The sequence below is a fragment of the Leptosomus discolor genome, chromosome 4 (assembly GCF_034619465.1).
Source record: "Leptosomus discolor isolate bLepDis1 chromosome 4, bLepDis1.hap2, whole genome shotgun sequence".
Classification (NCBI taxonomy): domain Eukaryota; kingdom Metazoa; phylum Chordata; class Aves; order Leptosomiformes; family Leptosomidae; genus Leptosomus; species Leptosomus discolor.
The window spans coordinates 35,803,944-35,831,711 of NC_141394.1; positions in this window are offsets into that span (position 1 = coordinate 35,803,944).

Below are 27,768 nucleotides of genomic sequence, written 5' to 3' on the forward strand. Positions count from 1 at the left end.
TGTTCATATTTCCTCCAGTATGGCAACTCATTGACCTTGGCAGTCTGGATTGATTCATCCAGTTCAAGGATCACTTAGCTTCTGTAGTGAGTGATGGTTGCTTGGCTAACTGCAATCTTTTCTCATTTCCTGTTGATTTAATAGTAGGTTGTTTGGGGTTTTTTTATAGATTATCATAGCATTGAATTATAAATTTGGATCTTAATTCAATTTTAGCCTCTCTCAAACCCATTTCTAGAACACTGTTAATCAAGGAGAATCTCTAGCCCCTGGTCTATTTCCCAACATACTTATAAATACAAGTATTAAAAAAGACGTGCATACACACCTTAGCGGGAAAGAGAAGTCACATATAAAAATATTAACCTCCTCACTAACTTTCATTCATTCTTTTACAGACAAGGAACATTCTGCTTTCAGAGTACTTTTTGAAATTCTGGCTAACTAGAAATTATTACAATATAGCAGAATCCAAATGCAAAATTTAAAATTTGACATGAGGTAAATTTTGTAAAATCTTATGGATATGGTTATGAGAACAGAATCAGGAAATGGGAGCCAAATATAAATTTACATTATATGTTCCAACTTATTTCCACCAATTTATTTAATCTGGGGTTTATTTCACATGATTATTTTCTTATGGTACAGGACTTAAGAATTAGCTTCAGGGAAGCATTCACACAACTGAGAAATGCTTTACAAATACAAATGGCTATTATCCTAAGACATAACAATCTAATTCTAGGCATAAACTCTAGTAATGGGACAAGCACAGGAAAATTTGTAGGATTATATAAAAGCTCATCCAGATACTTGGTTAAGAAGCTGTCTGTAACCAATATTCTGTAACAAATATTAAAAAAGGTTTAAAAAGTGAAGAAAGGAAGACCCAGGGAATTACAAGCCAGTCAGTCTCACCTCTGTGCCCAGCAAAATCACAGAGTGGATCCTCCTGGAAAATATGCTAGAGTACATGGAAAATAAGGAGATGAATGGTCACAGCCGACATAGTTTCACTAAAGGCAAATTGTGCCTAGAAAACTTGGTGGACTTCTGAGATGGGGTTACAGCGTTGGTGGATAAGGGAAGAGCAACTGATGTGATCTACATGGACTTGTGCAAAGTATTCACCACTGTCCCACACAACATCCTTGTCTCTAAACTGGAGAAACATGGATTTGATGGATGGACCTCTCAGTGCATCAGGAATTGGCTGAATGGTCACACTCAAAGAGTCACAGTCAAAGGCTTGATGTCTGAGTGGAGATCAGTGATAAGTGGCATTCCTCAGGTGTCAGTATGGGGACACGTGCTGTTCAACATCTTTGTTGATGACATGGACAGCGGGATTGAGTGCACCCTCAGCAAGTTTGCTGATGACACAAAGCTGTGTGGTGAGGTTGACATGCTGGAGGGAAGGGAGGACGTCCAGGGAAACCTTGACAGGCTGGAGAGGTGGGCCCATGCAAACCTCATGAAATTCAACAAGGCCATGTACGAGGTCCTGCACCTGGTTCAGGGCAATCTCAAGCACAGATATAGGCTGGTAAATGAATACAGGCAGCCCTGTGGAGGAGGACTTGGGGGTGCTGGTAGATGAAAGACTGATATGAGCCAGCAATGTGCACTTGCAGCCCAGAAAGCCAATGGCATCCTGGGCTGCATCAAAAGAGGCATGACCAGCGGGTTGAAGGAGGTGATTCTCCCCCTCTACTCTGCTCTGGTGAGACCCCACCTGGAGTACTGCATCCAGCTCTGGGGCCCCCAACACAAGAAAGTCATGGACCTGATCAATCAGGTCCAGTGGAAAGCCATAAAGATGATCAGGGGGCTGGAGCACCTCCCGTATGAGGACAGGCTGAGAGAGTTGGGGTTGTTCAGCCTGGAGAAGAGAAGGCTCTGGAGAGACCTTCTAGAAGCCTTCCAGTACTTAAAGGGGGCCTACAGGAAAGATGAGGAGGGATCAGGGAGTGTAGTGATAGGACGATGGGTGATTGTTTCAAACTGAAAGAGGGGAGATTTAGACTAGATAACAGGAAGAAGTTCTTTACTGTGAGGGTGGTGAGACACTGGAACAGGTTGCCCAGAGAAGTTATGGATGCCCCCTCCCTGGCAGTGTTCAAGGCCAGGCTGGATGGGGCTTTGAGCATCCTGGTCTAGTGGGAGGTGTCCCTGCCCATGGCAGGGGGGTTGGAACTAGGTGATCTTTAAGGGCCCTTCCAACCCAAACAGTTCTATGATTATGATTGACCTCCTACCAATTTTCTAAATACAGATTTTGGCTGGTAAAGAAGATACAGGATATAACTAAAATGCAGCTATTATTCTTTCATAAGTAAATCTACATCACAGCTTTCACTGCAAAGTAGTCATACCTGAACTACATGTGAGTGAAGCTATATGTAAATGAAATAGTTCAGGCACTCACTGTGGAATAGCTGCCACAGCATGCAGCTTCGTACAAGTGAATTCATTCAGTTTCTCGGCATGGACGCTGAACTAAATGCAGAATGGTATTTGGGACAATGTACTCTGACCTCCAAAAGAGTAGGGCACTGCACAATGTACAAATCTACTCAGACACCGAGTTTCAACGTACATCTACCACATGCTTTCCCAGTCCACCGTGAATTGTCCATGACTGAGTGAGGTGTGCCACCTGAACGACCAGGATCACTGTGGCTCAGTACGCTACAATCACTTATGAAAATAAGAGTGCAGGTTGTTCTCCCTGGTCTGTCATTTCTGTCATTTCTGACTTGACACAGAATGTGTATTTTAATGTCTTGGCTGCCTTGAGTGATATTCAGGTTTCAAAGTTTAGTTTGGCTGACCCGCTCAGGCAAAGCAATGGCTGTGCTGTGCTAATTGAGCTTTTGGAAACCTCACCTGTACCACACTTCAGTGATTCCTAGCACTTGTCTTTTGCTCCAGTGGGCTTCCACATTTGGCTTTTTTTTTTGCTTTTTTTTTTTCTGGTAGACTCAGCATACCAGTTCTCTCAAATCATCCATTTTACAGATTTCTGTCCTTTACCAGTCATCCCATCCATCTGTCCTCCTCTAGTAATTTTCAGACTACGGTACTTTAGTAACATTTTCTAGTATATCATCATTCCTTGGAGCCTCTTAGGCTACGCCATGAAACTGTATTACTTATGTCTCACACCACTGCCTTCAGCTTCATGCCATGCATCAGTGGCCTCCAGCTCATTGCTCTGCATCACTAGCCTTCTACCCTGTGCTGATAGATATTTGCCTACATTTTGATTAGGATAAAACCAAAACTAAACAAGAAATGTATCAAGTAAAAATGTAAATTAGACTCAGCTACTTGCAGGTGCTATAGTTTTATCTGAATGATCATTTGATATTAAGAGGACTTTACAAAGCATATATAATTCTGCATCACAAATGCTTAGGGTTTTTATTAAGTTTTCAACAACAGGTTAATTTAGGAGCTAAAGAGAACAGACATCCTGTAATCCAAGATTGTTTTCCCCAGCCAATAATACACTCTTGTTTGGAATCATAACTCAGTATCATGCCAGTGTTTTTCAACACCTTCTATCCTGTTCACAATAAAATATGATCAGCTAAAGTGAGAAACACACAAGGACAGTTTCTCAGTCTCTGGTGCTGAATGAAATTAGTAAAGTTTATTAGACAGAAGCATGCCTAAAAATTTTGTGGTACTGACTAGCGAGGGAAAGAAAAGAAAGCTGGAAGGTCATCATAAGATTAAAATATCTACAGGAAAAAAAATTGGATTCATAACCCCAGAAAATTAAAATGCTCTGTACATGCTAAGCCATGTCTCACTTCCTTTGGATACTTAAGTTTCTGACAATCCTTATGTATACAGCTAATGGTTCTCAAATTTTAGGTCGTTTTTACATCACTGCTCTTTGCTTCACCAAAATGCCAAATGTATGTTCCCTTTTATTTACTTTCCAGCATGTCTATAAAGCAGTATATTAGTTATTCGGTAGTTATATAGTCTTTGTTTCATACATAAGGGAAGAAAATGATACGGAGTGTGGGTCAAACACTTGAGTCCTTATGTCAGCCAAAGTTCTGAGAGTTGTCTTATTTTCATTATTCTTTCAGATATAGAAGTAATTTCTGCTGTGGCTCCATAAATTTCTAGAACAAAATGTATAGAAGTGAGAAGAAACAACTCTAATGTTAAAAAAAATTACATTTTTGGGGATGTTTTCAATATTTAAAATATTTAGCTAACTGAAAGCATGAACACTCAAAAATTAAGAAGAATTAGTATTTTAAGTCAGCTCCTATGCACAAATATAACAACTCCAAATTTAACATAGTAGTGCTGCAGCTACCTGACCCATTAGTGTGAACAGCTTAAAAATTAAATCAACACCAATCATGAGCCCCTACCTTAAGGGATTTGCAGTCTCCCTATCCCATCCCACAATCTACATGTGGTACCCAAATGAACAGGCAAGTTAATGAACAGCTCACATGGAAAAAGTCCTGTGAGGCTATCCCTGCTGCAGTGCCAGGAACCGTGAGCCCTGTCTCCAGAACCTGCAGCACCACACATGAGTGAGGGCAAGGTCAGCTCAGCTATAGCCCCTCCAGTAGGATTTTGCAGCGTTGCCAGTCTCTGTAGAGCTAAGCTAATGAGACTGAAAAATAGCAACATAATTTTAAGCCAAAGAAGGAGCAAATACTTAAAGATTTCTTTGCTGTGACTGTATCAGGTTTGAAATGAAAGACATCTGTGGTGCTAACTCACTTTATGCACAGGGTACTGAAAACAAATTGGTCTTACATGATGAGAGCCCACACAGTTTTCAATGCCCATTTGAGGGAAGGAGATCAGGAGGGATAGTGATATGTAGCAGACACTACTTTTTAAAGCTTGGGTCATTTTTCTGACATTAATTAGGAAGAAAAATCTTTTTATTTCACGTTAGCTTCTAAATCATGTCATTCTGGATGTGGCAGTTCACATCTGCTTTTTAAAGACATAAGACTCTTCAGAAAAACTGTAGACAGTCCAGGCTTTAAACTTAAAAAAAAAAAAAAAACAAAACAGAGGAAAAATAATGTTCTAAAGGGAGTTAAAATGTCAAACATGCACTTGATCTTTTCATCACCCTTTTAGATTTAGGAAAGCATTGAAATGGATTACATAACAATGTAAAAATTGAGAGGGTGGTGTGCAGAAGTTATTCAAGCTAGAGTACTTCATTTTTGTCACGTCAGTCACACCACGTAGGACAGTTAAAAAGGTTATACCTCATCTGAGCAGAGAATAGCCTTCTCCAACAGAAGGATCTATTATAGGTAAACAAGAAACTTGGATAACTAGGTCTTTTTATTTTACATTTATTCCAAAACTTTCAGTGAGAACTATATGCAAGATTTTCCCAACATCCAGTGAATGGTAAGAAGTAAAAATAATGGTGCTTAGCATTGACTTTCAGATGCTGCCCCGTTATATAGACTGGGATTCTAATGAGGATCATGTCGTCAATGTAATCCTAAATATGTGCAAACTGAGAGGCAGAAAATATAGCTAACCTAATACTTTTATACAATGCTGATGATTTGCGTCAGCTTCTCAAATTTCACCTTGGTTTGTTGTTCTTTATTTTCCACCTCTTTGACCTTCTTTGATTCTCTTGTTTTCTAACTTTTCTTGAATTTCCTTGTTTGCTTTCTGCAGTGAATAACATTCTTCTCACTCAGCACCTAGTCTCACAGCCTCCTGCCAACTTTAACTCCCTCCACAATCAGCCTATGTGGAGAAAACAGTGTCTCTCTTGCTCTAATGGTGTTCAGTATCATTAGCCAGGCATCATTCATTACTCAAATCCAACCTTATTTTCTGCTTCAGTGATGGTAGTTCTCAATTAATTTAGCAGATTTTAGACAAAATAAATGATACTATAATGCGTCGTATTTTTTTTCCTGCCAGGGTAAACTAGCATCTGTCTGAATAGTAATCATAGAGAAAAATATAATTCTAGAGTAAAAGCAAAATCTTTAGCGTAAGAAAGAAAAACACACAAGACAAAACAAGTGGAAATTACCACATTCTCTTTTAAAAAAATGTTATGGAATTTCACACAATCACTTCATTTTTAAAGAAGGAAAGAATGATAAATAGTCCTGAAGTCACACGTAACAGAAAGTAACATGAATGTGAGTGTGAGACCATCAGATTGAATGTTGTGTTTAGATGAAAGATTCAGCAGATTCAACATCCTTTCTCTCATGCTGGCTAATAAAGACACCTAAGGAAAAGATACAAACAGGGCATACATCCAAGGATACTTCCCCAGTATGTCCTCACAGCTTTTAGCAGTCTGTTTCCTGAGCTGGATGTGGGTTTTTTGTGGCTTTAGAGTCTTAAATGTTTTTTGTCCATGACTCCACATCACTGGTTTTTTGAACACATGTATTTTTTTTTAGCATCTACAGTGTCCTGAGTCAGAGTTGCAACACTTTGCAATTGACTGCAGCTGAGCTGTGCGCTGTGTGGAATACTTCCTTACGTTGGTTTTGATTCTGCTGTCTGACTTTCATTTTGTACCATTCTTTCTCAAATTAAGAGAAACAATCGTTTTCTCTGGGTTGCTTATGATTTTATAGATTGCTGGCATACCTCCCTTCAGTCATTTATTTTCCCAAACTGAAGATCCCTGAAAATTTCTCTGCAGTAACCTCTCCATATCTTTCATTCCTCTCATCAACTCCCTGTATACCTTTTCTAGTTCTATCATTTCATTTTTTGTGGTGCAAGAACAGCACACTTATTAGTCGAAGTTGAGCAGAAAAAATGGATTAATGTACAGTATTATGACCATAATAATGTTTTCTATTCCAATCCTATGCTACCTTTTGCTTTGCTAAATATCACCCAGCACCAAACTGGTCTTTTCATAGAACAGGCAAATGAAAACCCCAAAGATTTTTTCTGAGCGCACAACCCATCACTGGAACAGATTTTCCCCCAGATTTTATTTCCATCTGTAGACACTGAATGTCACCTGCCATTTTATTGTCTAGTCTCTCAGTATCATAAATACATCAATAATTCCACACAGTCTTTTGTTGCGATTTATTAACATTGGCACAGTTGATCACTTCTTCCCCTTTTTTCCAGATCATTTACAAATATGCCAAACTTCATAAGCCCTGACCCTGAACCCTGTCAGTCTCCAATGGCAGCCCATCTCCCTTGAAAGAATTTGTTTCCTGCCTTTTGTTACCCTTTAACGAGTTATTCAACAGTAACAATTCGTCTCAGCCCAGCTTAGCATCATTAGGATCTTTTGGTAAGTGACCTCATGAAATGCCTTTTGGAAATTCAGGTAGACTATATCAAGTGCCTCTGCTCTAGTCAAACTCTAGGCACAGCTTCCCTTAATGAAAACTCTTCTAACTCTTCATTAATACAATCTACTGTGCACTAAATTCATATATGCAATATAAAGAGTGAGAATGGATACTCTAAACTACCTACCTGTTCATGGGTGGCAAGTTGAGCATGAAACGGGGCAAACATTGGGATGCCTCTTACTTATGTTCTTTGCAGTTTTCTTTCTCAGATTAACAGCTGGATTGTAAAGGCCTTCCAGATGTAGTGAATATATATGGTCACACGATGCAGGAGTTCCTAACCCAGTAACTGGTGAAAAAAAAGGCAGCAAGTAGTGAAAGTTGAAATATTCCCACCTGGCCACCTCAAACCTCTCTGCTCAGAGGAATACAAAATACATATAATGGCATTTGGGATCAAGCATAAAATACAGCTTCAGTAGAGAAATATGTAACACAATCAATTATGATATAAAAAATAAAAAGCTGTGCATGCACATAATTTATTTTTAATTTTAACTTTGGACCACAAAAGTAAGCATATGCTTAAATATTTCACTTGAGCGAGCCTTAAATTTAAATATACCCCCTTTATGTGTCATTTAGCAGAAAGGTAAAGAGTACAGATTGCACAGAGGGAGATACAGGAATTAGGAAATGATAAAACAGATTTTTAATATATAAACTTAATTCTGTACTTTTTGTGTATACATTACAGTGAAGCCTTAATGCAAACATACTGTATATATACCCACATCCAGAAGAAAATAGAAAATCAAACAAAAGCATGGTTTGATTTTTTTATTTGGGAGAATGCTTTCTGTTTTCAATTGTATTATTTACTTTGGCATCAGCATAATAACATACATAGGTATTATAAATAAGAAAATGTCAACAGAAAAATATCAAATACCATTGCTTTTTATGAAAAGAGTTGGCAACACAGGAGTAAAATATAAAGAAATATCCAGATGTAAACTAAAATAATCTAACTACAAAAATATTAGTTACTCCTGGGCAAATGTACTAACATAAAAATATACAATGTACTAGCCATTGTCAGACAAATTGAACTTCATCTGTTCTATCATCAACCTCATTAGATAAAATCCAAAAATAGAAGACAGCTTTATGGTAAATCATGCTCCAATCATCATTAAGGTAAATCCTTTCAGAAAAAAAAAAAAAAAATAAAAATTACCTGATGTAAGGGCTGTCTGTTAAAACAGCTCTGTCACCGCTACCTTCAGAGGCCTCATCCAGGCTCTTTTAGGAAAAAGCCTCAGGTGATTTCACCTGTTTTTATGAAGCGTAAATAGACAATACATCTGAGGTGGTTTCTAAGGAAACCAAGACAGTAGCCATGGAGGTCTTTATAAATCTGCACCTGGAAGGAAAATTAGGGTTTGGAGCATACACTGGGTGAAATGGTGAGTGTACGCATCTCTTCATATCATACTGATAGTTGAACGTTTGCTTGTATATGTTAGTGGGGACTAAGGCTGGAAGAGACATGTAACGTGAAATACTTTGGGATGCAAAATACTTTCTGTGGACACTTCATTCTCTTCTCAGGATCTGCTTATACTCACTCTCATACAGTAAACTAGCTTTAAAAGCATCTCTTCAGGAACCTCCCAACCACTTTGTCACCAGACTCACAAGGTGTTAGCTGCAGCAGGCACACCTGAGTTTACAGTCAGACCCAGAAAAAAGAAGCAAGGATCCAAGTTTCAGAAAGAAAATAGGTAAAGCCAAGTATCAGTTTCATACTGGTGGTGTAGAATTTCTCTAGGGACAGAAAAATCATTTGTCCAAGCCTACCATCTGATAGCTTACAAAGGAAGTTCAAAATTGCAGAAGACCATTCATTTCCACTTCATTAAGATTGTGCTTATAAGGAAATTACCTATATAAAGCTAGCAATAGTCAATGATATGAAGAGCTATGCACAGCCCAAGAAAATTGAGCATTGACAGCATCTGTGAAAAACCCAAATATCGTAACAGCATTGCCTTTGTATATTGTGCTGAGAGTCAAACTGAAAATAAGCCAGGAAGTGGGTATAAGTAAGCTCCTAATTATGTTGGGTTTTTTCCCCCAGTCATTATGTGTTGTTCAGTTTATGGTGTTAGCTCTGTTAGATCTTCCCACGCTCTGACAAGACACAAGAATATTTCTTTAATGGCAAGTAAGTAAACTCAATTGGCATTATTTACATATTTAACCATTAAACTAAGATAAACATTTTAATGAAGATACAGCGTTTATTACAAAACTTGAGAGATCTAATCTAGAAAATATATCTCTTAGAATCCTTTCAAACATTATAAATAAATTTTTCTGAAATTTAAATGCCTGTTTTCAATTACGAAAGTTACGTTCACCCAATTTAATTGGATAAATATGAGTATTTACTGCTCAGTTCTAACAGCTCAGTCAACAGAAATTACAGGTTTGTGTTATCCTGTTGTACACCAAGTATCTTATGACACAGCAGTGCATTTGTAAGCCCAGCGCTTCCTTCCTGTCTTAGGAATCAGACAGCCGTTTGCCACCTCTTCCTGCACTTACTGAGCACTTAAAAATTCATATCAATTGGTCTTAAATAAATTTGGTGTGAACATAGGTTTACTTATTCACTTTACAGATACTGTTTATATTTCTTTCCACAGAACAATAAAACACATGTCTCTGAACTTCTTATAAGAAATCTTTTGCATGTTCCAGTTTTTCACAATTTATTACTTCTGTCTGGTAGCAGGACCTTCCACTTTTTGATAGCAAAAGTGAATATTTTATATTTCATTTACCTATAAAGTAGCATATGTAGGATTTTAGAAACCAATGATTGTATAAGGAGTCATCTGCCTCAGTAGAGGGTGATAAGGTCAGAGCAAACTGGTCATTTGTGTTAGTTTCATATTACATAAGGAACAATTATCTTGGAAATAGTTAAACTTGTGGTGGAAGACCTGTGAAATGTAAAGATTTCTTACCTCTGACTCTTTAGGCAATCCTAAAGCAATTGTAGTTTACGGTGTTGCAGAGATGTAGCTGAAATAATCTCTCTGCAAGAGAAACAAAAGTAACCTCAATACTGTTCTTTCTTCTCACCAAGTATTGTTCACACACCCTGTCAGCAGAAGATGCTCTTCTATTAAGAGTAACTGCAACTAAATGACAGCTTAATTGTTAATTTAGTGTTGCTATTAAACACAATAACCAAGCTGCCATAGCATCCATTTTTTCTCACCAAATTAGGTTCAGATTTTTGCAAAGAGAAAACAGTAAAAGATAAATACGTGGCTTAAGTTTTGTCCCAAGGCTGAAGGTCTCAGTAAAAGCCTTTCAACTGACTTGAATGTGCATGAGATCAAGTCCTACCTGCTTATTTGATTAGCGTGAAGGAATTACCTTGCCCCACCAAAAACTGTATTAGACCCGTCAAAAAGTAATTCTGTGGATTTTTTTGTTACATATATGTATGAATTTTAAAAAATTATATTTCTATCCCTTTTTATTACTATATTCATTCATTTAGATTTAAAATAATAAAGAAGTCTTTTCAGAGGATCTGGATGATTTATTATAACATTCATAATATAAAAAAAATCAGAAGCACTTCAAAGTAATAATTCCAAAAAGAATTCAACATGTATATTTCAACTCCCTTCTCTTTTACTTCTGAGTGTCTTCTTGTCCTTCTTTCTCTGTACTCTCTGCATCATGAGGCATTATCCTTTACCGAAGTATTTTCAGCCTTTCCAGAATCCAAATATAAAGTTATTTTAAACTTACCTTGATAATTTTATGCTAATAAAGCTCACCATTATAAACCATAAGATTTTTTTTTTCTTTTTGAGAGGATAGAAGACAAGGAAAGGAAATAATATTTGGAGAATTTATTTTTTATCTGACACCACCTGCATCTAACTTTGGTTAAAGCAAAAGGATAAAGAGAGTTTCCAAGTGAGAAATAAGTAGGAATTCACAATATCCACACTTCCAAAATTTCTCCCATTCTGTCAGTTTTAAAGGTGTTTTAAGACACGTTGAAAGGAAGCAAAATAGCCAAAGAAACAGCACTTTGACAAACAAGTAGTTTTGTATTAGTTATTATGTAAGCATTCAGGACTGTGAGAACAAAAGCAGCAGGTTAATGTGCCAAAAAAAAGCATAATACAGTAGTTAATGTAATATATATATCTCACTCCCCCTCTTTCATTCACATTTTAAAAAACAAGTAATTCCTTTGTGAAACAGAAGCGACATAATTCCAAAATCCTGTTAAAAAAAAATATAGAATATTATGTATTTTTTGCGCTTTAAATGATAACACAATCTTGAAGACTGTATATTGTATGATCTTTTCATCCACTCATCCAGCAGTCATTTTGCATTTCACCTCTTCTGAAGAGATAGAAAAATAGTTATCTCCTTGGGGTTTTTTGGTGGGTTGTTCATTTTTTTTTTGAGAAAAGCTAGAGAACCCTAGGTGAATTGCACATTCATACTACATGATTATCAATCCCATCGTCTTCCAAAGATTGCCTCTCTTTCAGCCCTCCTGTTCTTTTCTCATTCCAGAAATGTAGACAAATTGTGTCATGATTATTATCATATTCAGGATATTTCAGTAAATCTTATTATTATAGTCCTTTTCTCCAAATATCAGGAAATGGAAACCAAGGGTAAAAACAAATATCATTCTCTACTACCAGCCTTCAGAAACAAAGGAAACAAGAGCTCTTTCAAACATATTTTATTTCTAACAACCACGTTTAAACAACAACAACAAAAAAAACCCAATACCCTCTTTTCCTACAGATAATAGTTAGAATTCCATCATAAAACATCCCTGTAAAAACTATTTAATTTTCCACTACAGGGAGGGAGGATTTGATCTCTCATTAAACATTTTATGGAAAAGTCTAAAAGTGCTTTCAATTATTTATCTGAATTGAAATCTAGGCCTTGGAAACTTCTGGCATTACACACACACACATAATATTATCAGCCCACTGAGTGCTATTAGGTCATAAAATGCTGCTGTAGCAACATTTCTGTTACAGCTGCTGGTGCTCATGCAACTTTTACTACAGTTATAAAGCCATTTATTACATTTTCTTTATGATGCTAATGCATTGCGGTCTGTTATTTTATTGTTCCCACTGTGATAAAGACTGAAATGTATGATATTGTGCAAAAAAATACAAACATAATAACATACCCTGCTGCATTAAAAATCTCTTAGATAAGCTTAAGAGGATCATAAAAATATTAACAGGGGATAACGAAAGGGAAATATTTAATGGGACATTTTCTTTCATTTATTTTATTGTTCCCCACAGAAAGTTTTTTAATTGTGCTTTGTCAAAATGTACAAAGGATAATATGAATGTAACTTCTTTTCTTAATTATAATGTCATCATTGTGGAAGAATATAATTTGCAGTACGCTATGAGGAAAGATGACTAAATAATATCTAAATAATCATTGAAAAGGAGAAAAGTCATTAAAAATAATCATTCCCTTATACCCAGAGGTACACAGCAGTAGATAATTACAATTTGTTCAAATTGTCTAAATTTACCTTCCCCTTTAACATAATTTTGTTTTAAGAAAATGCAGTTTCTTTTGAGGACAATCAATTCACTTAATTAACTGCTACCTGGTGCTAAGGCTCATTTAGAGACTCACCCACCAACAGTACTATAATTCAAATAAAAATTCATTACTGTTTAGCTAAGGTAGAATCTCCAGGTTATGACTTGGATACTCCTCTGGATATGGATATGGCTAGTTTTATCTTCAGCAATAAGAGTGGAAGAGGAAGAATGACTTGAATATTTTTGATAGTTACAAGACTGCATAAGGAAGACCTTTTGAGAAGGTTCTGACAGTACAGATTCCTGTATTTACAAAGTCTAATTCTTTTTTCCTTAAAGCAACCACAGACAACAATGAAACAACACCGTTTCCCAGGAATAACAATGTTTTTTCTTAAAGTATGCATGTAAAAAGATTGTGACATGGATTTTAAAATCTACCTTTCTGACAACTTTTCACAGAATAAAAACATCAAAATAATATTTGTAGTTTTGAAATAAACATTATTCTCAAATTTAGGAAAATAGGGAGGACTTTTTTTTGTTTCATTTTCTAATCTGTTTATAAACTTTTGATTTTAAACTACTCTGTGTCCAACCAGTACATCAGTACTACTTAGTATTTTCAGAAGCTATGCAGTGCATTCCTCTCTCAAATGTTTGTGGTAGTTTACAAAGCTGTCCTGGTTTGAGCTAAACCAGAACTAATTCTGTTTTAGCACATTAACTTTTCAGTTAAGTCTCTTCTAACTAACGGCACTTTCTGAAACAACAGCGTGTTTTTCCAGACAGTGACGCTCCCAGCAGTGACAAGGCCTGGTGTTTACAGTTTGTACCAAGGAATGGTGTGCAGAGAGGCCCTTGCTTGTACTTGTTCTTATAGCGACCAAGGTCACTGCTAAATCTTGTGCTCCATGTTGGGGTGCCGGGAGTGAAGAGGGTCACAAGCACGAAAAAGGTCGCACCTGCAGGGAGGAGTGAACCGGACAGGTGACCCAAACCTGACCAACAGAGTATTCAATCCCATATACGTCATATTCAGTATAAAGCTGAGAGATCACGAGGGTCAATCTCTCTTCTTCGATGGCCGATGTCTGAGGAGGACTCTGTCTGTTCTGTCATTGATCCCAATCCGTGCATCCCTGAATCCAGTGCCTGAGTCCAGCTCCTGCATCCCGTCCCTGTCTGCTGCCGAGTCCAGCCTGGGACTGCCCCAGTGCCAGCCCTGCAGTGTGGTGGTGATGTATTGTCATCGGGGGGGGGGAGGGGCTGGGTTTGGCATTTGTTCTGTATATATTTGTACATATTGTATATATCTCATTATTTCCTTATTCATTATTATCATTTATTGGTTTTGTTTCATTAAAGCTGTTTTAGTTTTGTTTTCCAAACCATAAAGTCTCTCTCCCTTGTTCTCTCTCTCTTTCTCTTCTAGGAAGGGAGAGGGGTTAATAGAGAGCGTCTGTCATTCAGCCCAGCCTCAAACCGTGAAAAAAGCAGACATCAGAAATTGTGATAAAGCTGATGGAGACAAAGAGACTAAGCCATCTTGTAACACCTTTTGAGAGTACAACTCCTGAAAAGCAATAAGTTCCATCCCCACAGAGGTTCACCAGCTGGTTTACTGGCTCCACAATCTTGGGTCCACCAGGGCAAATAACAACTACGTGACATTTCCGTCTTCTCAGGACATTTTAGAAAATATCGTGGTAGAACTGGCCAAAGACTGATGATTTCGTTGCAAAGACTTTTGAAACAGTTTTTGTGGCCTTATAGAATGAAGTCCAAATCATGGGGAAGGTCTCACATATTGCTGAAAAATACATTTGCTGAGTGAAAAATCATTCATTTTAAATATTACAGAACTCCCTTTCTCTTACTGCTGTTTACTGTCAGCCTGCCTTTCCCGTTTTTCGTTCCCCACTTCTCACATGTGAATGCTTTCTCTGACTGGCCCTATGTGACCAAAGAGCTCTTCCTCTCAGAAATCTAGCCAAACTATTGCCATGATCAGTATGCTCATAAAATCCTTTTTCTCTGTTAAAAAGACATTGGTCTGCATCATTCTGAAGTAGGACAGAATGGGATATAAGGCAATATTCCAATAAAAACTGCAATAGGGAATTCAAACTTACAATGACTAAGTCAAAATACCTAAGTTACAGCACCTTGGATACCTTCAGAACAGAGAGTGCACAATAAAAATACACTTGGTCTATAAATAGGTATATTTTATCAGAAATATTTAGTCTATAAATTGAAACCATCTTAAGAAACTTAAAGAATAGAAGCTCTTTCTTACTACTCAGTCTTCTTTACAGAATGTAACTTATTCTGTAAAGTTATCTATGGGTTGATTTCGTTGCCAAGTTTGCCAAAAATCTGGCCATTAGCTGAGTCCCCAACCAACCTTGAATCCTAAATAAAAATATCTCTGCCCAATGAAATATACAAAGCACAAATAGAGATAAAGTTTTGAGCCCAGTTTTCAGTTTCATTCAGAGCACTTTGCTTCATGGAGAGCTGCAGGCTACATCCCTCCACAGTTGATAGCACTTGGTATTCTCGCATCTCTTCTAGTTTATCTGTAACACACAAGGGCTTTCATTCCCCCCCCCAAAAAAAAAAAACAAAAAACAAACAAACAAACAAACAAAAAACAGAACTGCTTATCTTACAGCAGCACAAGTAAATGCAGACCACGCATCCAAAGTTTTCACAGAATAGTGTAACATCAGATTGCAGCTACAGATGCACCTAAAGATGCTCTAAGTTGTTATAACTGCATTATTTTTACAATGAATTCTGTTATTAAAAGTGCCAGACCTAGATTATGATGCTTCACACAACAAAATAAGGCAAGAAGAAAGCTTTTAGAACTAGTGGAAAAAATTAAGAGGTGGTGCAAAACCAAACACATTAAAGATTCAATATTAATTGGTGTTGCTTTGAGGATGCACAACACAAAATAAAGGTCGCTATAGCAGTGTGGTGGGTTGACCCTGGCTGGACACCAGGTGTCCACCAAAGCCACTCTGTCACACCCCTCCTCAGCTGGACAGGGGAGAGAAAATATAACAAAAGGCTCGTGGGTCAAGATAAAGACAGCGTGATCACTCAGCAATTACCATCATGGGCAAAAGAGAATTGGGAATGGGGGTTGTAGAAAGTTCATCACATTCTATTTCTGCCGCTCCATGCTCCTCAGGGAACGACTCCTCACACACTTCCCCTGCTACAGCATGGGTTCTCTCCCACAGGAGACAGTCCTCCACAGACTTCTCCAATGTGACTCCTTCCCACAGTTCTTCACAAACTGTTCCAGAATGGGTTGCTTCCACGGTATGCAGTCCTTCAGCAACAGACTGCTCCAGCATGGGTCCTCCACAGGGTCACAAGTCCTGTCAGCAAACCTGCTCCAGCGTGAGCTCCTCTCTCTCTGCACAGGGCCACAGGTCCTGCCAGGAGCCTGCTCCAAGGCAGCGTTCCCACAGGATCTCAGCCTCCTTTGGGCATCCACCTGCTCCAGAGTGAGGTCCTCCACGGGTTGCAGGCAGATATCTGCTCCACTATGGACCTCCATGGGCTGCAGGGGGACAGCCTGCCTCACCATGGTCTTCACCGCAGGCCACAGGGGAATCACTGCTCTGGCACCTGAAGCACCTCCTCCCCCTCCTTCACTGACCTTGGTGTCTGCAGAACGTTTCTCACATATTCTCACTCCTCCCTCTAGCTGCAGGTGCACAATTTGCCTTTTTTCCCCCCATTCTTAAACATGTTATCACAGAAGTGCTACCACCATCCCCGATGGGCTCAGCCTTGACACCAGCAGGCATTGGCTCTATTGGACATAGGAGAAGCTTCTAGCAGCTTCTCACAGAAGTCAGCCCTGTAGCTCCCCCCCCCCCCCCCCCCCGCCAAAATCTTGCCATACAAACCAAATATAAGTAGGCCATCTGGTACACATATATTTTAAGTTAATATTTTTTTTTAAGTTACAATAACAATTAGATTAATATCATAGCTCTGTGTTTTACAACTGTACACTTAGCTCTTAAAGTCAGAGATACTTAGTTCTTTGTGGTTACATTCCTTAGAAGAATAAAATTTGTGATCCACTATTAGACTGTTTTTAGGCTAACAGTACAACAAACTGCCAAGGGATTTTAGACCTAGAAGCAAGAAACCTAAGACATCATTCTCAACATAGTAAAGCAGAATAAAATAAAAATGGCAAGGTAATTCATAAAGATGTTGCTTTGAATAAGTAGCCTGGCAGGTTTTTTCATATTACTGAAGTGGGACTAGCTCATCATCAAGTAACTATAGAAACATCAAAAGACTGTGTTGCTGCTGGCAACACTACTAAAACAATATTTTGCAAATGCAGGTGGTCATTTTTGGGAACCAAAACAATAAAGGGAACAACAAAAAGAAATTATTACAATCTGATAAAGAAAATATTTGTATGCTAAACAAAATAGCAGAAAGACATTTTCTGTGTTGTGAATTACTTACGCTGTTAAACCATTAGTATATTACCTGAAAGGATGACTGCTAAAAACAAATAAATAAGCAAGACTCAGCTAGGGTGTAGTCCTGACTATAAAGGATTATTAGACAATGTTGTGGGATATAAGTAAATCAGTCATCAAAAAGACATCAGTAGGAAGACCCAGTGGCTGAAATAAAGAATAAAGGAGAAAGTGACAGGTCAGTAACTATAGATCTGAATAAGAAAAAAATTGAAACTTCCTGCTGTAATATCACAGAAGTTGATTAGAGCTCAAGTTGTTGAGATGATCAGCAAAACCAGAGACAGAGAATCAGCAATATTGGGAAATGATCTTTGGATACTTTTCTGCTCTTTTGATAAAGACTATGGCAAATAATTTTTTTAAAGTACTAAAGTAAAAGTAGAGCTTCTAGAGTGCTTCAGGAAGTGAAGAGGAAAGAAGGAATGCTCAATAGAATGAATACAGGAAAGGACACAATGGAAGCTAATACCCAGATTTTTTTTTTGTACATGATCTGAAAGAACTTTGAGACTCATCAGCAGTGGGTGTGGTTTTTTTTTTAATATAATGGTGTTTATTCAGTAATGGACGTTATGAGAAAAATAGTTAAAGGTTTTCAGAGTGGGAAATGGTGAATAATTATTTTATAGAGACAAAGATGTACGGAAGAAAGTGAAAAACCTTTCACTTACGTTGTGTAGATTATATGAAACTATATATTAGTGTGTCATGAGCAAGTTTTAAGAGTTCATGAAATAAGAAGAATTACAAAATGTTTTGGTATTTATATGTAATAGCTAAGAGATGCCATTGCTTTGAATATAAAGCATAGAATTTCCCAAGCTAATTCCTTGTCATTCTGTTTCTTGTTGTCTCTCTTTCAGGTGTATAGTGTTGAGGCATTCAAAAGAAAGCTACCTAGTGACTGTTAATGAGAAGCTTATATCACACTTTTCATGTAGACAGCCAGAAATTATGATGTCACAATGAAATTTATATTAATTCAAATTTATATCCTTTTTAGAAAGAGAAAGGGGTAACCTTCAGGTTGAACAGTGCACATATTATGCTGAAATGAACTATACAAATGTTACAGCAGTAGAAGCACAAAAAAGAGTTTTAGACTATCAATTTGGGAACTGAAAGATTTTAAGAGTTCTTGAAAAGCAAAAGGTTCATGAGAGAGGTAAAGACTCTAGAAAGAATGCTTTAGGAGTTATAGAGTCTGTGAAAAGCAAAGTTGAACTCGCAAAATACATTTCAGTCAATCGATGTATGTTTGAACCCGGGTTCTCACCATCTCATCCGATTCTGGTATTTATGGTAACATATTCAGACAGCAGGCTAGGAAGAGGTGTCATAGAAAGAAGTGGCCTGATGACCATCAAGGATACTGTGGAACAAAATATGTATTTGTAGAAAAATGAGATAGATCTTGGAGCCAGTTCCAAAACCAAATGAGGAATATAGTCCAACTGAGAACAAGTCATTACACAGTTAGCAAGAAGATATACATGAACATAAATTGATGGAAAAAGAACTACACGGGGTTTTGGCAAAAATCACAAAGAGATTGTGGCTAATAAGTGCACTGTCAGAGGAGGACTGAGAAACTGAGTTTTACAGCTTTGCTGAAAAAGGATATTCTCCCAGAACATGTTATAACAAAGATAGATAGTAGCGGACTTGTCAGTCCAGAGTGCAGGATATGTGGTCAATCCCTGGGGACAATTAGTCATACTGTAATTGGATTTACTGAATTGGATTGAAGTGACTATAAATTAGTGCATGTCAAAACCAGCTATAGCATGTCCTGGTTGCTCTGCAAGAAGTGTAGTGTATAAGAGAACCCAGAAAAAAAAACTTTAATGAATTATACTGAAAAAATACTGGATGATCTTTCAGACATTGATGTCATCAAAAAACACACTAAGATGCACAGTGGGCAATTGCTGTCTCAGCTACTTGATGAGAAAGTAGAAAAGGTCATCGGAAATATGAGAAAAGTTTGTCACTATGACTAGTTGAGCTGGACCCATAGAGCTTCTGGGGAACTGAAAGTAACCAAAGTCCAGTTATTTTTAATGCATTGAGAGCTAATTAAGCAATATTACAAGGTGACAAAATAAATTTGCACTGAGTTCTTCAGGAAGCAAAATCAATTGACACCAAGAAAATACTGAAAAAATATACCTCTCAGGCCACATCAAACATGTAGTTGATATTAGGACCACAATAAGCTGTGTATTCTCTTTCCCAAAACCCTTCATTTACACAGAAATCTTAGTTTGGGAACAACTTCAAAGTTTAACATAGTGTTCCTAGAAAGTTTTGACTAGGGGCTTTTCTGTCATGGGAGAGGAATAGGTGTCTATCAACTCCACTGGTTGTAGCTGAAATGAAGTCAAAGTAACAGCTCTTATTAGAAATATCTTTGATTCTATCTTTAATTTGAACCACACTTCATGCCTTCTGGCAAATTACTGATTTTTCCTGTACAATGTACAGAAGACTTGTCCCAGTTTTCATACAGAAAAATCTTAACTATTGCACTTTGTTTAGGATTACATAAAGTGTGGGGGTTTGTTTGTTTGTGGTTGTTTTTTTTTAAACATACTGGTGTCTTGATATCTGACTGCCACTTTTTGTCATGTCTGGAAGCTATCAAACAATACTTCATATCCTGCAGATCCTAAGCAACTTCATCATTTCCACCTGACAGATTTCTGTTAGCTGCTTGCCACACACTTCCTAATTCCTGGTCTTGATGCTGGGAGGTGCTGCCTTTTGTGGTTGACAAAGGCAAACAGAAGCAAGTATTAGGACAGTTTTTCCATTTCTCAAATCACTCGAGAGATAAAACAAACTCAATTTTAATATATATATATATGTTTTATGGAAGAAGTGGGAACAAGCCCTAGGATTTTCTCACAGTCTACAGCCATATGGTATAGTTCATATTGGTTAAATTGTATTAATTTCTAGGAGGACTGTATAAATTTTGAAATTTTAACAAGTAACATGGAGAAAAACATGTTCCCACATTAAGAAAACTGACTATAATCTTTAGAGTAATACACAAAAATATCACCCTGGATCTTACAAAATCCTAGAATTTAACAGAATCAACAATGTAACACAGCTACTGACAAAGAAACATGCTACACAGCCTAAACTGTCATTTTATTAAAATAAGTCATCTAATCCAAGAATTGGGACTTCCAAAAATACTCCAACAGTGAGATTCACAAGGGGGTTCCTATGACCCTAACATAGAGAAGCTGGAGAGACAAATAGATGCTTAAACCCAGACAGAAATGCCCAGAACAATCCTAAACCTGAGTTGTCAAAGATTATTGCAACAAATGAAGTTTTCTTGCCCAATCTAAGCATTCTCAAATTTTTGCAAAAAGCTAAGAAATACCCCCATCTCTTAGAGCACCTGATCAGTGAGTCAGGACCCAGTCCCTTCTTTTCTCTTCCAAGGGCTTGATCGTTCCTAAGCACATCATCCCACAGAAGTACAATCCTACTGAGTCTTTTTTGTCAAAGCTGTTCCTGTTTGAGTACAGTAGTCACTGGACAAAGGACTTGAATTTCAGATAATCAGTTCAATGCCTTGACCAACAACTAATTAGTTTGCATTGCATCATTAGCTCATTTCTCTAGCTAATGAATTGTAATAGTTTTTCAAAGCCCAGAAAAAATTTATGCACTTCATGCAATATAAAGCAACATCAATACAAATGTTGAAAGAGAGTTGTATGGCAGAATACTCCTTTGTGTATTTCTAGGGTGTTCTCAGAGGTGGCATGCTGAAGCTGAAGCCTTTGCTTCAAAGCAGTCGTTTGAGTCTGGCTCTCCTGTGGTCCAGACAAGCCATTTAATCATGGTCTTTGGAGAGAAGGGTATCTGTCTTCACCCAATTCTTCCATTTCCCTCCCAGCACTTTCCAGCTCTTTTTTGTTTCCTAGTCATTGCCTTCTAAGGCATGAAATCACAAGTACACACGCAGTGCACTCTGATCACGCCTCCTGGCTCATGCAGTCCAAGATAGATAAAATGAGAAAATGCCTTATTTTTACATCCCTCACAGACTAAGGATACAACAAAAGCCAGGTAATTAAAGATTTAGGCAGTTCTGTACATGTCCTGGCAGAAAGTGCAGTGTTGAGGGACTTCACGCATCACAAAAGAAATACAGCAGCTGAAAGGCGATTTTTTTGAATGCCAGTGATGCTTAATTTGGACATAGTAGCCTAATTCCCACTTTAAGAATCTTAAATCATGTTGTTCACAATAAAATCAACAGCCCTGTGGTAAGTCCCATTTTATTTTCATAGGACTATCTTAAATGCTTTAATATATGGGGCTTTAATGGGTTTTCCTGATGGTCTAGCAAGTTGGAGCTGGTGTCGCAGCAGTAACATTTTGATATAGTAGATACCACAGTTGACTCCATTGGCATTTTCTAACACCTGACCTCTCATCTACCAACCTTTAACAACATTATGTTTTATGCTATTATTATCACATGTTATGTTTCATATTCAGCAGTGAGATTATTATTTAATCAGGAAGTCAGCAATTTTCTAAGCACTAGTCGTATAATTTATTTGTCATACAAATTCTTCAACTTGTAACTATACCTGTACCATCTAGAAGAGCAGTGTTCACAAATTGAGATGAGGAGAGACAGGAGTAAGCTACATGTTGTTAATAATACTCTGCATACTTAATACTCACCTGTATACTCAAAAAAAAAGAGAGCATTTTCAGTTTCCTGCACAGAAGAGCAATACCAAAGCTTAATACCTTATATGAAACTAATTTCAGAAGCAGATGGTTGTATACAACTTTCATGGCCCTTCAGTTTCTTTATGGCAAATAAAATACTTGCTAGGTTTGGTAAAACAAAAGTAGAGCACAGCTGTCTTATTTGTGTATATTTTGACTAAGCACACATAATCAGTCTATAAATGATGTGACATAGTTAAAATAAAAAAATTATTTATGCTATGTTTGTCATTCAAAGTCATTACTGAACATATACACCAGGTACCTGTCCTCTAGGGGCAATTAATCAAAGCAAAATGAAAGTAAGCTACAGTATACGTCTTTCTAATAAGAGGAACAATCCTTCTGACATGTAAAGCAGCCTAAAGCATGGTGGTATAATCAAAATTATAATTAACTGTCATAAGCCTCAAGCAAATGTGAAGCACTATCAGTTTTATGAAACTTTGATCAGACTGTGATTAACTATTTTTAGAGTTGTGTAGTATGTGTCAGATCTCAATTATCCAGAGACAGCTTACCTGCAGGGAACTCTGCTTGTTCATTTCATACAACAATCTTTGTATGGAGTGGCTCTATAAAGAGCATTTTTGGTAGGTTTCTGTCACAGTTTCTTTTATAAAGATTCATTTTTCCCAAGCAGCAAGTGCATCTGATGATCTCATCTTGTTCCTGGAGATATATGAAAGACTATAACAAATGTTGCCTACTGGTTTTCTGAATTGGGAGAGATAAAAGCACCTTTTTGAGAGGAAAACAAATGAGTTTTCAACCTGCAAGTCCTGATTGCCTGCCCTATCCTTATTACTGAAAGTAGTGAGCAACAGCCTTATCTCACATGGATAGAAGTACTGAAAAGGAAGCTGTGGGGCAGAACGGTCAAGAGCTACCAAGCTACATTGGCTAATATCCACCTTGTGCAATGATGTAACACTGAACTGTTACCACATCTATCATCACTGTTTAGACCTGGGACAAAGTGTACAGAACAAATAAACTCTTCACACACCATCTCAGACTCATTTCACCACCTCCTCCATCACCTGATGTTTTCCAGGGCCATATGACTACCTTTCTGACAGCAATAACATTCCTCAGCCTCCATTCCCTGCTTCTGGGATAGCATGACAGCTTTGCCCTAGGGCTCTGCACAAGTTTTCTGAGTGGGTCCCCGATAAAATTACTTTAAATGAAAAAAAAGTTAATGCATGGGAGAAGTTGCAGAGGACCTTGTATTATCAAGGCTTAACCTGAAGGGACTTATTTTCATTTTTTTTTTTTAATTTTAATATAAAAATATTAATTTTGATGAAAATATAACTAATTTTATCTTTGAAAAGTAGCATCTTTTTCAAGTATTAATTATGAATAGAATGAACAATGTCAACTCAGAAGTTAGGCTTATGCAGAACAGGCATATAGAAGAGACTGCTATTCCTATAACCACCCACCCAGCAGAAAAGGAAGTTTGCTACTTCAGATGAAGAGTATCTATTACATAACCCTCTGCCATAGGTAAATATTTCTGCCTTGTTCTATCTGGTAATCATATTGTAGTGAGGAAAAAAGTAATACAAGTGATAATCTTTGTTCATGGAGAAAAGCAGTCTGAGAGTTTCTGAGGGACGGTATCATATATGAGACTTTATTGTGTAGCAGTCACAGTACATCAAAGCAAATCATGTATCAGCCTATCCCAAAAGAAGAACTGATCCTTCCTCTTTGGAAAAAAAAAAAAAAATCCTGTTGCCTGTTCAGATACACTAAATATTTATATTTTTTGGAGGACAACTCACAAGGGGAAACCCAGCTGATTTTTTTTTGCTCAAAAACTACTTCTCCAGGTCTTTTAGCTTCTAAAGTGAAGTTTACTTTATCTTTTCCACATTCCAAGACACTCTTTTACATGTTTTAGTTTTTACACAGTTAGTTTTTTTAATCAGCTCTACCACGACATGCCCTTCTCAACAAAACAGCTGCTGGGGGCGGGAGGGGGGGGACAACACAAAAATAAAAAATAAAAACCATTTGCAACCATCTATATTACCTTCCTGTTTCTCTTGCATGTTCCCCAAACCCTAACTCCCTGTCTACTCATTTTTCCTGGTGGATTCTCTGCACCTAAACTTGTTGGCGTTTATCTATGTTTAACCTGTACACAGGGCTAAACTGTAACACTTGTTCTATCACCCAACAAAACCTCACTAGCCAGAGAGAGGAATGAGGAAAAAGGAGAGCACCCTCCTGGGTGTACAACAGATTTAATGAAAACACACCACCAACATAAACATACTTAACCCAATGAATATGAATCTACCAGAGAACAGTCCTCAGGTGAAGCCAGAGGAAGCAGAGAAACAACCTCATCAGGAGCGCGCAGCGCAGCGCAGCGCAGCGCAGCGCAGCGCAGCGCAGCGCAGCGCAGCGCAGCGCAGCGCAGCGCAGCGCAGCGCAGCGCAGCGCAGCGCAGCGCAGCGCAGCGCAGCGCAGCGCAGCCCCCCCCCCGGAGACCCCTATCCTTAGTAAACCTTCTCCCTTTATAATAAGCATGACATTATGGAATGGGCTACACCTGTAGCTAACTCAGGTCAGCAGCTGCCCTGGCTGACTTGAGCCTGCCTAGCATAGCTTGGCTGTTTGGGCAGCCAAACCAGGACAGCATTTAAAACTTTAGTTGATTTAATTTTACTGCCATAGCTCTGCCACTGAAACTGTCCTACTGATACATTTGCAAAGAAGTGCTTTTGCTGGTATCTCTTATTTCAATGAGCAATATATGCAAAAGTGTCAAGAGCTGGTATATCTACAACTCTGCTTAGGCTTTGTTGGCCTGACTGTATCATAAAGTTTCTGGGAAATAACTAAAGTAGCTGAGACAACAAAAACTGCTAGGGTAGATAAAAGGTGTCTTCTTTTCTCTTTATCTAGTTATTGGTAACTAATCCTTATCTCCTTCTCCATTAACTTTTCTGCGTTTTCATCTTTTATGAGCAGGTGCATCCATTGTCGGCTGGGAAAACAGCGCAGGAGACTTCATTTTTCATAACATCACTTAAGTTCTCCACACTTCCAATAATATTTGATTTTGGGAGGCTGGATTCATATGGGAAAAGAAGAAAGGGTAGCTGAGCAGCCTCACAAAGCTATCCAAAGCATGTGGCCAGGGATGTTGCCAGTATCAAATCTGGTCATTAAGCAGTTGCCAGAAGCCTGAGTCTACACACATCATTCCCCCTTTATCAGTGCATCCAGCCTTTGATAATTTCTTTTGTTTTTTATTGGATTATCAAAAGTATGCCGTAGAGATTTTGATGCCACATTTCCTTTCAAAGGCAGTTTATTTCCTTTCGACATATAGGAATCATTAACTAAGCATAGTGCCCTCTTAGACACCTCTGTCATTAATTATGAATGTGAACAGTCAAATATTCTATTCTCATAATAATGCCAAGATTAGATTAATGTCAATTCTGAACTCTAGGATGCCCTCCAAAGTTCAGAAACAAAAGAGCAAGTAAGAAACAAGAAGTTTTAATTAAAAAGATAATCTTCTCTGTGATTGGCCTAAGGAGATGATGACAGGATTGTCACAGCTGCATCTGCCTCAAAATTTGCTCTCACACTGAGTGAGCTGCACTAGTTTATGTGGGAGGAGCACAGAGCCAAAGCTCTGCCTCTCGTCTTCCTCTTTCCAGCCATTTCCTACCTAAATGCAAGAATACTGTCAGAATAATTGCTAATATAGGATGATAATATTCATTAAATAAATATCTATTTTGTGACTTCCTGGCTTTATTTTTCCTCCCTGGGTTTTCTTTTGCCTACAGACAAAGGATCTGGTCACAGATCTACAGAACTACACCAAGAATATCTAACCTTGTTCTTTTAATATATTGTAAAATGTGGCTTATCTACACCAATAGACTTTCTATGGAAAACTCTGGACTTTGATGAAAAATTACGCAGTTTTCCAAAATTATTTGCTAGAAAAATAAATGAATACTGGCAATTACAGAAACAGGTTCTATTTCTCAGTTGCAGGCCCTGTCTTGTCCTGGTAGGCCTCAGTGTCTTGTCTTGGCCTTACTATCTGCACCAGGTCTGCACTGATAGAGAAAGACAGACAGCAACATGGAGAGGTAGAAAGAAAAATCCCAGTGCACCCTTGATGTGTTAACTCCCATCTTTGCAACATTGGCTATATTAATGGCACTTGATGAGCAGTCCTATTAGCTTCAGTAGGAAGCCTAAAATGGCTTTCAGGGTCAACTGACTCACCTTGGACATATTAATAAACTATTTTAATAAATATGAATTATGTATATAACTCCCAGATAAAATATATATTAAGATGCTACATGCAATAACCTTATCTCAGCTTTATAGTGACATGAGGCAATAACCATATGGTTATGAAAAATCCATTTTTAAGTTTGAAACCCCAGATTAGATTTAGCTGGTTTTTAATGGCATATTTTTTATTACACAGATAAATTTTTTCTTACTAGGTATCACTACTGAACAAAATTAAGACTACGTGGTGGGTTTAATCTCACATTTTTGATTTTAAAATTATTAGAATTCTTGTAAGGGTAAATTAACTTCAATTTGGAAGCCTTGAATCCTTACTATGGAAGTAATTGCAAAATTCCTGTAAAGTTTTACTTCTTTAAATTATTGATACTTATCCTGCCTCAGCAGTCTCTTTTCCTTCCCTAAAGAATTAAAAAGAAATTGAGAATGAATGTTAGTATATGCTATCCCTAACTAAGTAACATGTAAATTATTAAAAATAAGTATTTTTTATCGCTACTGTTTATTTTAAGGACAGATTCACAGGTGTAACTCGCCAGCGGAAAGTAAGCAAGTTGCTCTGACACATGATCTGGGCTGCCTAAACAGGGAGAAGAAAAGTTAATCTGATCCTTAGCTTGCCAGGATCTGTTTCCCTTTTTAAAGCTGAAAGCACAAACAACGCAAGCCCTGGACTTGCTGGGCTTCCTTTCCACATCCCTCACCACACTGCTGTAATCAGTCAGTGATGCAGGGCACCAGGGTTACGAGGAACCAGCGTGGAGGGGATGATGTTAATCTGCCCCAGGGATCCCCTCACCAGTCTGCCTCTACAAGGCAGTCAGGTAATTGTTTGCTTTACTTCTGCTGTCACTATATCCCTGTTTAACAATGTGCTGAGCCATTGTTCAGAATATCTGTTGCCTGTACAATTACCACAAACACAATAATAATTAATAAGATAATCTGATTACCATGTAGGCAGACTTTAGATGAGATTTCAACCCATTTTAACCCTATAGACACATAGAATGATTCTTTATTGCTTTGCTATTATCCATAGTGACAAAGAAAGGATGGACACAGATGCTAAATTTCCTAAAGGACCTAGTGTGTAATTAACATAAGTTAATTAATAACTTCAGCTCTTTGCTCAGAGAATAAATGTTGTAATTTTCTGAAGAATAT